At 44.9% G+C, this 7,021-nt stretch overlaps 1 protein-coding gene across 12 annotated transcripts in view; it reads right to left on the minus strand.

Moving 5' to 3' along the window:
* Nucleotides 1-4,661, minus strand: part of LOC138299562 (neurofilament medium polypeptide-like) — a 46,612-nt gene extending 41,951 nt beyond the window's left edge. The window contains exons 1-4 of one of the 12 annotated variants that reach the window (XR_011204779.1): nt 4,216-4,573; nt 3,594-3,699; nt 3,446-3,507; nt 3,230-3,359 (exon numbers count right to left, since the gene is read on the minus strand). The gene's annotated coding sequence lies outside the window, so the exon portion shown is untranslated. Of the gene's footprint in view, nt 1-3,229; nt 3,374-3,445; nt 3,508-3,593; nt 3,700-4,215 lie in introns of all 12 variants that reach the window. The other 11 variants (XR_011204780.1, XR_011204778.1, XR_011204777.1 and 8 more) reach the window with 11 other exon arrangements.
* Between the last annotated feature and the right edge of the window lie 2,360 nt (nt 4,662-7,021).

Consider the following 7,021-nt stretch of genomic DNA (forward strand, 5'->3'; position numbering starts at 1 on the left):
AAGCTACATATAGGTATTGACCTATCTGTAGTGCACGCGTGTAATGGTGTCCCAGCACTCACAAAGTCCAGGGAAATTGCCCTGAACAATGTGGGGGCACCTTGGCTAGTGCCAGGGTTCCCTCCCACTTAGTAACTTTGCACCTAAGCTTCACTAAGTGAGGTTTAGAATTATAGGTGATTTATAAGTTACTTAAGTGCAGTGTAAAATGGCTGTGAAATAACATGGATGTTATTTCACTCAGGCTGCAGTGTCAGTCCTGTGTAAGAATTGTCTGAGCTCCCTATGGGTGGCAAAAGAAAGGCTGCAGCCCATAGGGATCTCCTGGGACCCCAATACCCTGGGTACCTAGGTACCATATACTAGGGAATTATGAGGGTGTTCCAGTGTGCCAATCAGAATTGGTAAAAATGGTCACTAGCCTGCAGTGACAATTTTAAAGACACAGAGAGCATAAGCACCGAGGTTCTGGTTAGCAGAGTCTCAGTGACACAGATAGGCAACACACAGGGAACACATTCAGGTCACAAACTATGAGCACTGGGGTCCTGGCTAGCAGGGTCCTAGTGAGACATATAAAACACACTGACAGATAGGGTCTTCACTATAAGCACTGGGGTCCTGGCTAGCAGGATCCCAGTCAGACAGTAAAAACACCCTGGCCAAACGTGGGGTAACAAGGCTAGAAAGAGGCTACGTCCCTACACTGATTATAAAGAAAAGACTCGACTATTATAAGTTATTACAGTAAAGTTCTGACACTGCAGTGCCTGCAGGCCAAAGCAAGCAATTGAGATGAAAGGAGGGTGAGGTCACAGAGTATAATTGAAGCAGCCGTTTAAAGCAACAAAAACAAACATTGCTTTTTTTTCTTGTGCTCTATTATTTTAGCTTACAATGACAAGCAGAGAGAACATGTTTATTTTTTAACACCTTAGATAGAGAAGAGCTAGAGTCTTTCTGCATTTTTCTAAACATTTAGTTCAACTTTTTATTTATTTATTTAGAAACTGACTTGTAATAAACTGTTTCTAATATCTGCTTGCAACAAATAACTACCAGGTTATACTAGAGGTTTTATTTTTAGTCTTCATGTTTGCAAACATGCTTACTCTTTCATATGAAAGTCTACACACCGAGGTATTAAGTGGTTTGTGAGAAAGGTGATGGTATGACCATGCATTATATGGAATAAAGTACCCCCCTGGCATATATGAGAAGGATATTGCAAGTCATCTCAGACCTCCTTAACCTTATTAAGGAATTCAGCCTTCGACCTCCTTCCTTTATATGGTTTTGCAACTCCTCCCTGACTTGCAGTATCTTTATAATGTACAGCAGGGGGTACTTTATCCCTTATATTTTGGTTAGGTACAAGGCTAATATGAGTTCTGGACTGGTAATGGGCTTTTTACTATAGTCTGCTTCCACTGGAGATATTGCAAGCATCATTGATGATAGAGGAAATAGTCATGCAGCAACTCTGATGGTGTTCACCAAGCAAGGGTTGGTAAGGGGACAGAATCTCACAGACAACAATTTAGAAAGAGTAAAACCATTTGAAAGCACAGAAATAGAATTGATAAATGGGATCGAAGAAGAGGAACCCTGGTCAAGAGACGAGCGGATCAAAGAAGCCTCTTACAAACTTGTCAATGGAAAAACTATTTTTCTCCTCAGCTTTCATGAACAAGTAATTGAGGAAGGAATCATAAAGGCTTTTAATTTGATCACTGCAATATTATTGCCACGTGTGCTCAGCCCTGTTCAAGGCTCCTAGAGTGAAAAGATACGTTTGTATTAGTGTGGTTAAGTTTAGCATGTTTTAAGGGTAGAACCTAAGCAGAAGCTGTTGTGAGCCAGGATCATAATGCTTCAGAAAAAGCTTGGGAGTACCCAGAAAAGGTGGGTAAATTTTGCTCACAAGCGTTGGTCAGGTTAGAGCTAATACTTTTTGAGCGGTATTTTTTTGAGAGCAAGAAGGCCCAGAAGATGGGAGGGTCTTTTAAGGTAGGCCATAGGGAAGTTTATAGCCGAATTATCAGCTTGAGGGGGAAAAACTGTTTAGATAGAAGAGAAACATGAGAATAAAAATAAGATCGAACAGGTCATCAATGTGCTGTGGCGTTTTATCCCTGATCACAACAAGTGTATAATCCTATGGATGACTGCTGTTCTCTCTGCCCACATGCTGCAATCTAAAGCAGGGAGGAATCTTGGAGGCAAAGGGGGCAGTGAGGCCAATAAGGGCATGCCTATAGCTTCCAGACCAGTCTGGAGGATAGTATACTGATCAGTACGTTGAGGTACAGGGGGAGGAAAGCCTTACATTTACCACAAGATGTTACACTGTGCAGAAATGGGGGTGGCAGGAATGGTGAATGATGAATGAATGTTCCTCAGAAGCATTGTCCACCCTACTAGCAGAAGAATTAATCTAAGAGGTAGCGACTGAGAGGATTTGGACTAGGATTGTTCCTAGTCCATCCCCTTCCGATTCCTGCACTCTGATTCAATTTCATACAGCTCTTTTGTTATATTACCTTCTCTGTCTAAGTGAAGACATCAGCAGCTTCTCTGCTATGGCAGAGGAGCATCACCAGCTGCAGCCCCTGCAAAACTTTCACAACAAAAGGATAATAAACTATGTTTATGTCCTTTCGTTGTTAAAGGGGCAGGGCCAAAGGGGATGAGAGGGGTGCACTGTGCACTCCCCTCAGTGCGTATGTGTGTTTGGCCAGCCTTCTTGAGCTGGCCAAATACACATGCGCACTGTGCTCTCTCAAGCCCGGCACTGTGTTGCCGGGCTGGAGAGAGCAGGCACAAGCTCCCAGTCTGCCTGGGATCACCCTGGCTGGGCACTCCAGACAATCCTAACACTGCTCTGAACAGTGTCAGGATTGGCCGCAGGGCAGGCGGCCTGCTGAGAGGATAAAGGAGCAGCAACGCGGCACACAGGTACGTTTTAAAAAAAACAGTTTTTATACCTCCCCCCCACTGCTGTGCACCGCCCCACCCCTTTTAATCCCTATGATCTGCGACTAAGTGAAGAACTGGGGAAGGAAGGAGTTGTGTGTATGTGCCACAGGAATGAGCCAGACATTCTTTGGATATTTTACATCCCAAGAAAAAATCCAGTGTCTGAGGCAAGCACAGTCAGGTGTCAGGCTGACACTTGTAATCTTTTTCACAGCAGTAAAATGAATCACAAGGAAAATTCACAACTTACCTGCAAGACATGAAATCCCAACAAAACTCAAAGCTTAACTTGAACGGCCGGGAAGAGGTGATGGAAGGAGACAGGTATTGTCACAAGGTTGCTACTTCTGGGTTCTCTGAATTCCTCACACTCCGTCCTCCTAGAATCAAACAACTGTAATAAGTACAGTAATATTACTAGAAATAAGACTGTGCCCTGTGCGATATATGAATATAATATAAGTACCTTGTATCTCCTCCTCCGTCTGTCTCATGTTAGGAAGTCAGTGACAAATGTATTTACTCTATCTACAACATAAAAACAGACTCTTGTGATTCTGGGTATGCCTGGGTATCTTAAGTGCATATTCTGTAATGTTTTACCTGTAACATACCTATACTGTTGAGTGTGCTGGGTCATTAAATGTTCATAGGAACTTGCAGATATCCAAATAACGTAAATGCATCCACAATCCTGTAGATAGATACATACTCTTCTGCCTTACATAAACATAAACAATAGCCTTAGCACTCTTTACATATTCAGGCTCAATTAACGTGCATTAACCCAGAATCAGCGCTTTCAAACAATAAAATAACAAAATAAATTCGATTTCAAGGTTGAGTACCAAAAGTTCATGATATTACTAAATACACTTCCTTTTGTGTTTTTTTAGGTTCCCAGGTCATCAGTACGTTCAATAGCACAACATCAAGAATGCCACAATCAGATAAGTGTCAATAGAATATACATTTGCACTTGCATGGCATTACCCCAGAAAGAATGTAGGCTTTTAAATTCTGTCAGGACCGGAGGCTCAGATTTTGCTTCTCTTTCTTTTACTACTCAAATACAGCAGCCAAACACAAAACAGAAAACTTCAATTACATTTCCCAACATGCTTTACTCTACATGTCCACCAATCACCTGACATTAGACCCTATTAGAGTCCTTAACATCATCTAGAACTCCTCTTTCTTTGATGCTCGAGCGCAAGATAAGTGCCTTTCACTTACATTTCCCAAATGATTGTGTTGTGATTTCTTACTGGTTTTCAGGGTTCCCGCTAAATTTCCTAGCTCGTCTGGTGTGTTTTCATTGTCGTCACGCGCACTGCCATGGCTGCGGGCATCTGCAGTGCGAGACCTTGTCACGCGATTCGTTCGCCACCAACCGGCTTTTCGGGGCATCAGCTTTGGTTCTGTTTAAGCCCGCTGGCCATTGCAGGTAGGTTTTCTACTTCCTTCTGGGTGTTGCCCACGCGGAAACAGGGGATTCTGCCCTTGGTGGGCGCTGCTTCGACGGCGCTTCCCCAAAGCCAACCCTCATAAGGCCCGGGATGGACAATAGAGAAGGTGCACGTAGCCCAGTTGGTAGAGCCTAGTAGGACTGGGCTATGCACATTCCTTCATCGATTTCCCCTCCTCACACATGCTGACAGGATGCCTGGACTCGCAGACATTTTTTGCATTATTGGCGTGCCTGTCAGCGCAAGAGACACCACGCTCCAGCTGCAAGAACAGAGCAAGCCCTGCAAATAGAGCAGAGTGCACGCTCAGTGTATATATAGCAGTTTTTCTGCGGCTCTCCATGACGTCCTCTACCTCGTTGGGGGGCTGCAATAATTTATATACAGCGTTCGCTGAGGAGCCAGTGGATTGTAGATCGTAAAATTGTACTAGGGGTGGCACCCCCGTCTTTCACATCTAGTAATTCAGCTGGACCCTTGGTGTCTGCTTCAGGAAGCATTAGATACTCAGCATGACCGAGTGGGTGCCCCTTGAGGAGGAGGAATATGGGCAATATTATGAGGAGACCCATGGTCAGCAATTGGGGGACGGTCTGTCTGAGGTAATCAATGCCTCAGTTCAGCAATCTCTCAGCAGGGCACTCGCAGTTTCTGTCCCACAGAAAATAAATCAGGCTTTGATGGCAGCCTTAAAACAGATAACCCAGCAGTTAGAGTGCTTTGCGAAGAAGCAGGGTCTTGTCCTGCTACCTGAGGATTATTCGACGGAAGGGGGTCTCTCTGTTCCCAATAAGCCTAAAGATCAGTCCCTCTCTTTGCCTCACGACGGGGCCATGGTAGCTTTAACTCAGTCTTCCACATCTGACCATCAATATTGTTTGCTCCCTTCTACCTCTAAGGAGTTTCCCATTGGGGCCAACCCTTCTTCTGCTTCAGATTCCACCGACTCAAATCTCTGCGTAAGCGCAAGATAGCAAAGAAGTTTACTTCCTCCCACAAGCAGGAGAGTTCCAGGAGAGCAGGAGAATTCCAATTTAACCCGGAGGATATAGTACACCCCAGTTAAGCTGACTGGGCTTCGGTGCAGGCTGTGGCTGACTATATGCACGACAAACTGAGGAAAAGTTTTGATAAGGAGGTCCACAATAGGTTGCGGACAGAATGCTCTAGGCCCAAAATACCAAACAAGGTAGCGGAAACGCCAGAGATTGACACAAGCATGCTGACATTCCTTAAGAAATTCGCCAGGGGTGCAAAGGAAGGGATTGATCAGGCCTGGCAATCTTGCCAGGACAAACTTTTAGATCTCTTGGGTCCTCTGGCAAAGATCCTGGAAATGGCGTTGAAGGCCAGGGAGGCTGGTGCTCCGATCGACCCAAACATCCTAGCGGAATGGACGCAGAGGGTGATTTGCTTCCTCGGCAATGCCAACTGCGCCATATCAGCAGAAAGACAAAAGTCCCTCCTCATGAGAATTGAGGCTAACTTGACAGAGCTTGCACCTACGGACCCAGGTCCCCTGGCTGAGGGTCGCGTCTTCGGCGCTAAATATGTAAAAGATATCGCCAAGTATGGAACCACGCTTTACGATGCTGGACAAGGCGCAGGTGAATCTGAAGAAGGTATTCTATACAGGCCTTTTTGGGCGGGCCGGACAAGGGAGGGGACACTCATCAGGCGGCCCATATCTTCATTTCTCCGTGTAGGGTAAGCTTCAATCCAGTGACTACAGATGCAAACAATCACCAACACATACCACAAATCTCCACACACAGGCATCTCAATAAAATCCATCTGCATTCTGCTGAATGGGCCTCCTGCTCTTCTAACGTGGCTCAAATTAACCACTGTCCCTTTCCCCGCGTTCATTTGCTGGCAAATGACGCAACAATGGCAAACTGTTTCAGCAACCTGTCTAAACCTTGGTTTGAACTAATCATGCTTGAACAAACGAATCATGGCATCATTCCCAACATGTGCTTGACCATGATAATACCTAGGAATTTGAGACAACAGACTATTAGGCAAAATTACTTGACCCTCTTCTGAAACCCACAATTCATCTTGTCGCTGTACACATTTCATTTTGCTCCATGAACGTTTTTCCTTCCTGTCAACATTATTCTGCAACATTTTCAATTCTTCCAATGTGTCAAATATTTGCAATGTAAAACTTGGACATGTTTCATCTTCTTCAGGTAACAGTTCCCACTTATCTTTGAACAAGATACAGTTCAATGCGCAAAACCTTGCGACTTGATCCGCATATCCATTTCCCATTGACACAAAGCCCGAGATCTTTTCAGGCATGTGAGTAGCATTCAACAGATCTTTAATTCTCTCACCATTCCTCCCAGGTGAGCCAGAAGTCAAGGCTCCCAGAGAGGCTCCTTTAATCATGGGCAGGATTACACCAGAGGTGGCACATTCTTCCCCTCCCACTCCCGTTTCATCCGGCGCAGGGGTCAACGAGGAGGTGCGAGGACCAACGCCCAATCAAGTTTTTTCACAGGCGAGACGTCTAGACTCAGACCTCATTCAATTGGGGGTCGTGTGCAGTTCTTTCTCCACAA

The sequence above is a fragment of the Pleurodeles waltl genome, chromosome 6 (assembly GCF_031143425.1).
Source record: "Pleurodeles waltl isolate 20211129_DDA chromosome 6, aPleWal1.hap1.20221129, whole genome shotgun sequence".
In the NCBI taxonomy this organism is placed as follows: domain Eukaryota; kingdom Metazoa; phylum Chordata; class Amphibia; order Caudata; family Salamandridae; genus Pleurodeles; species Pleurodeles waltl.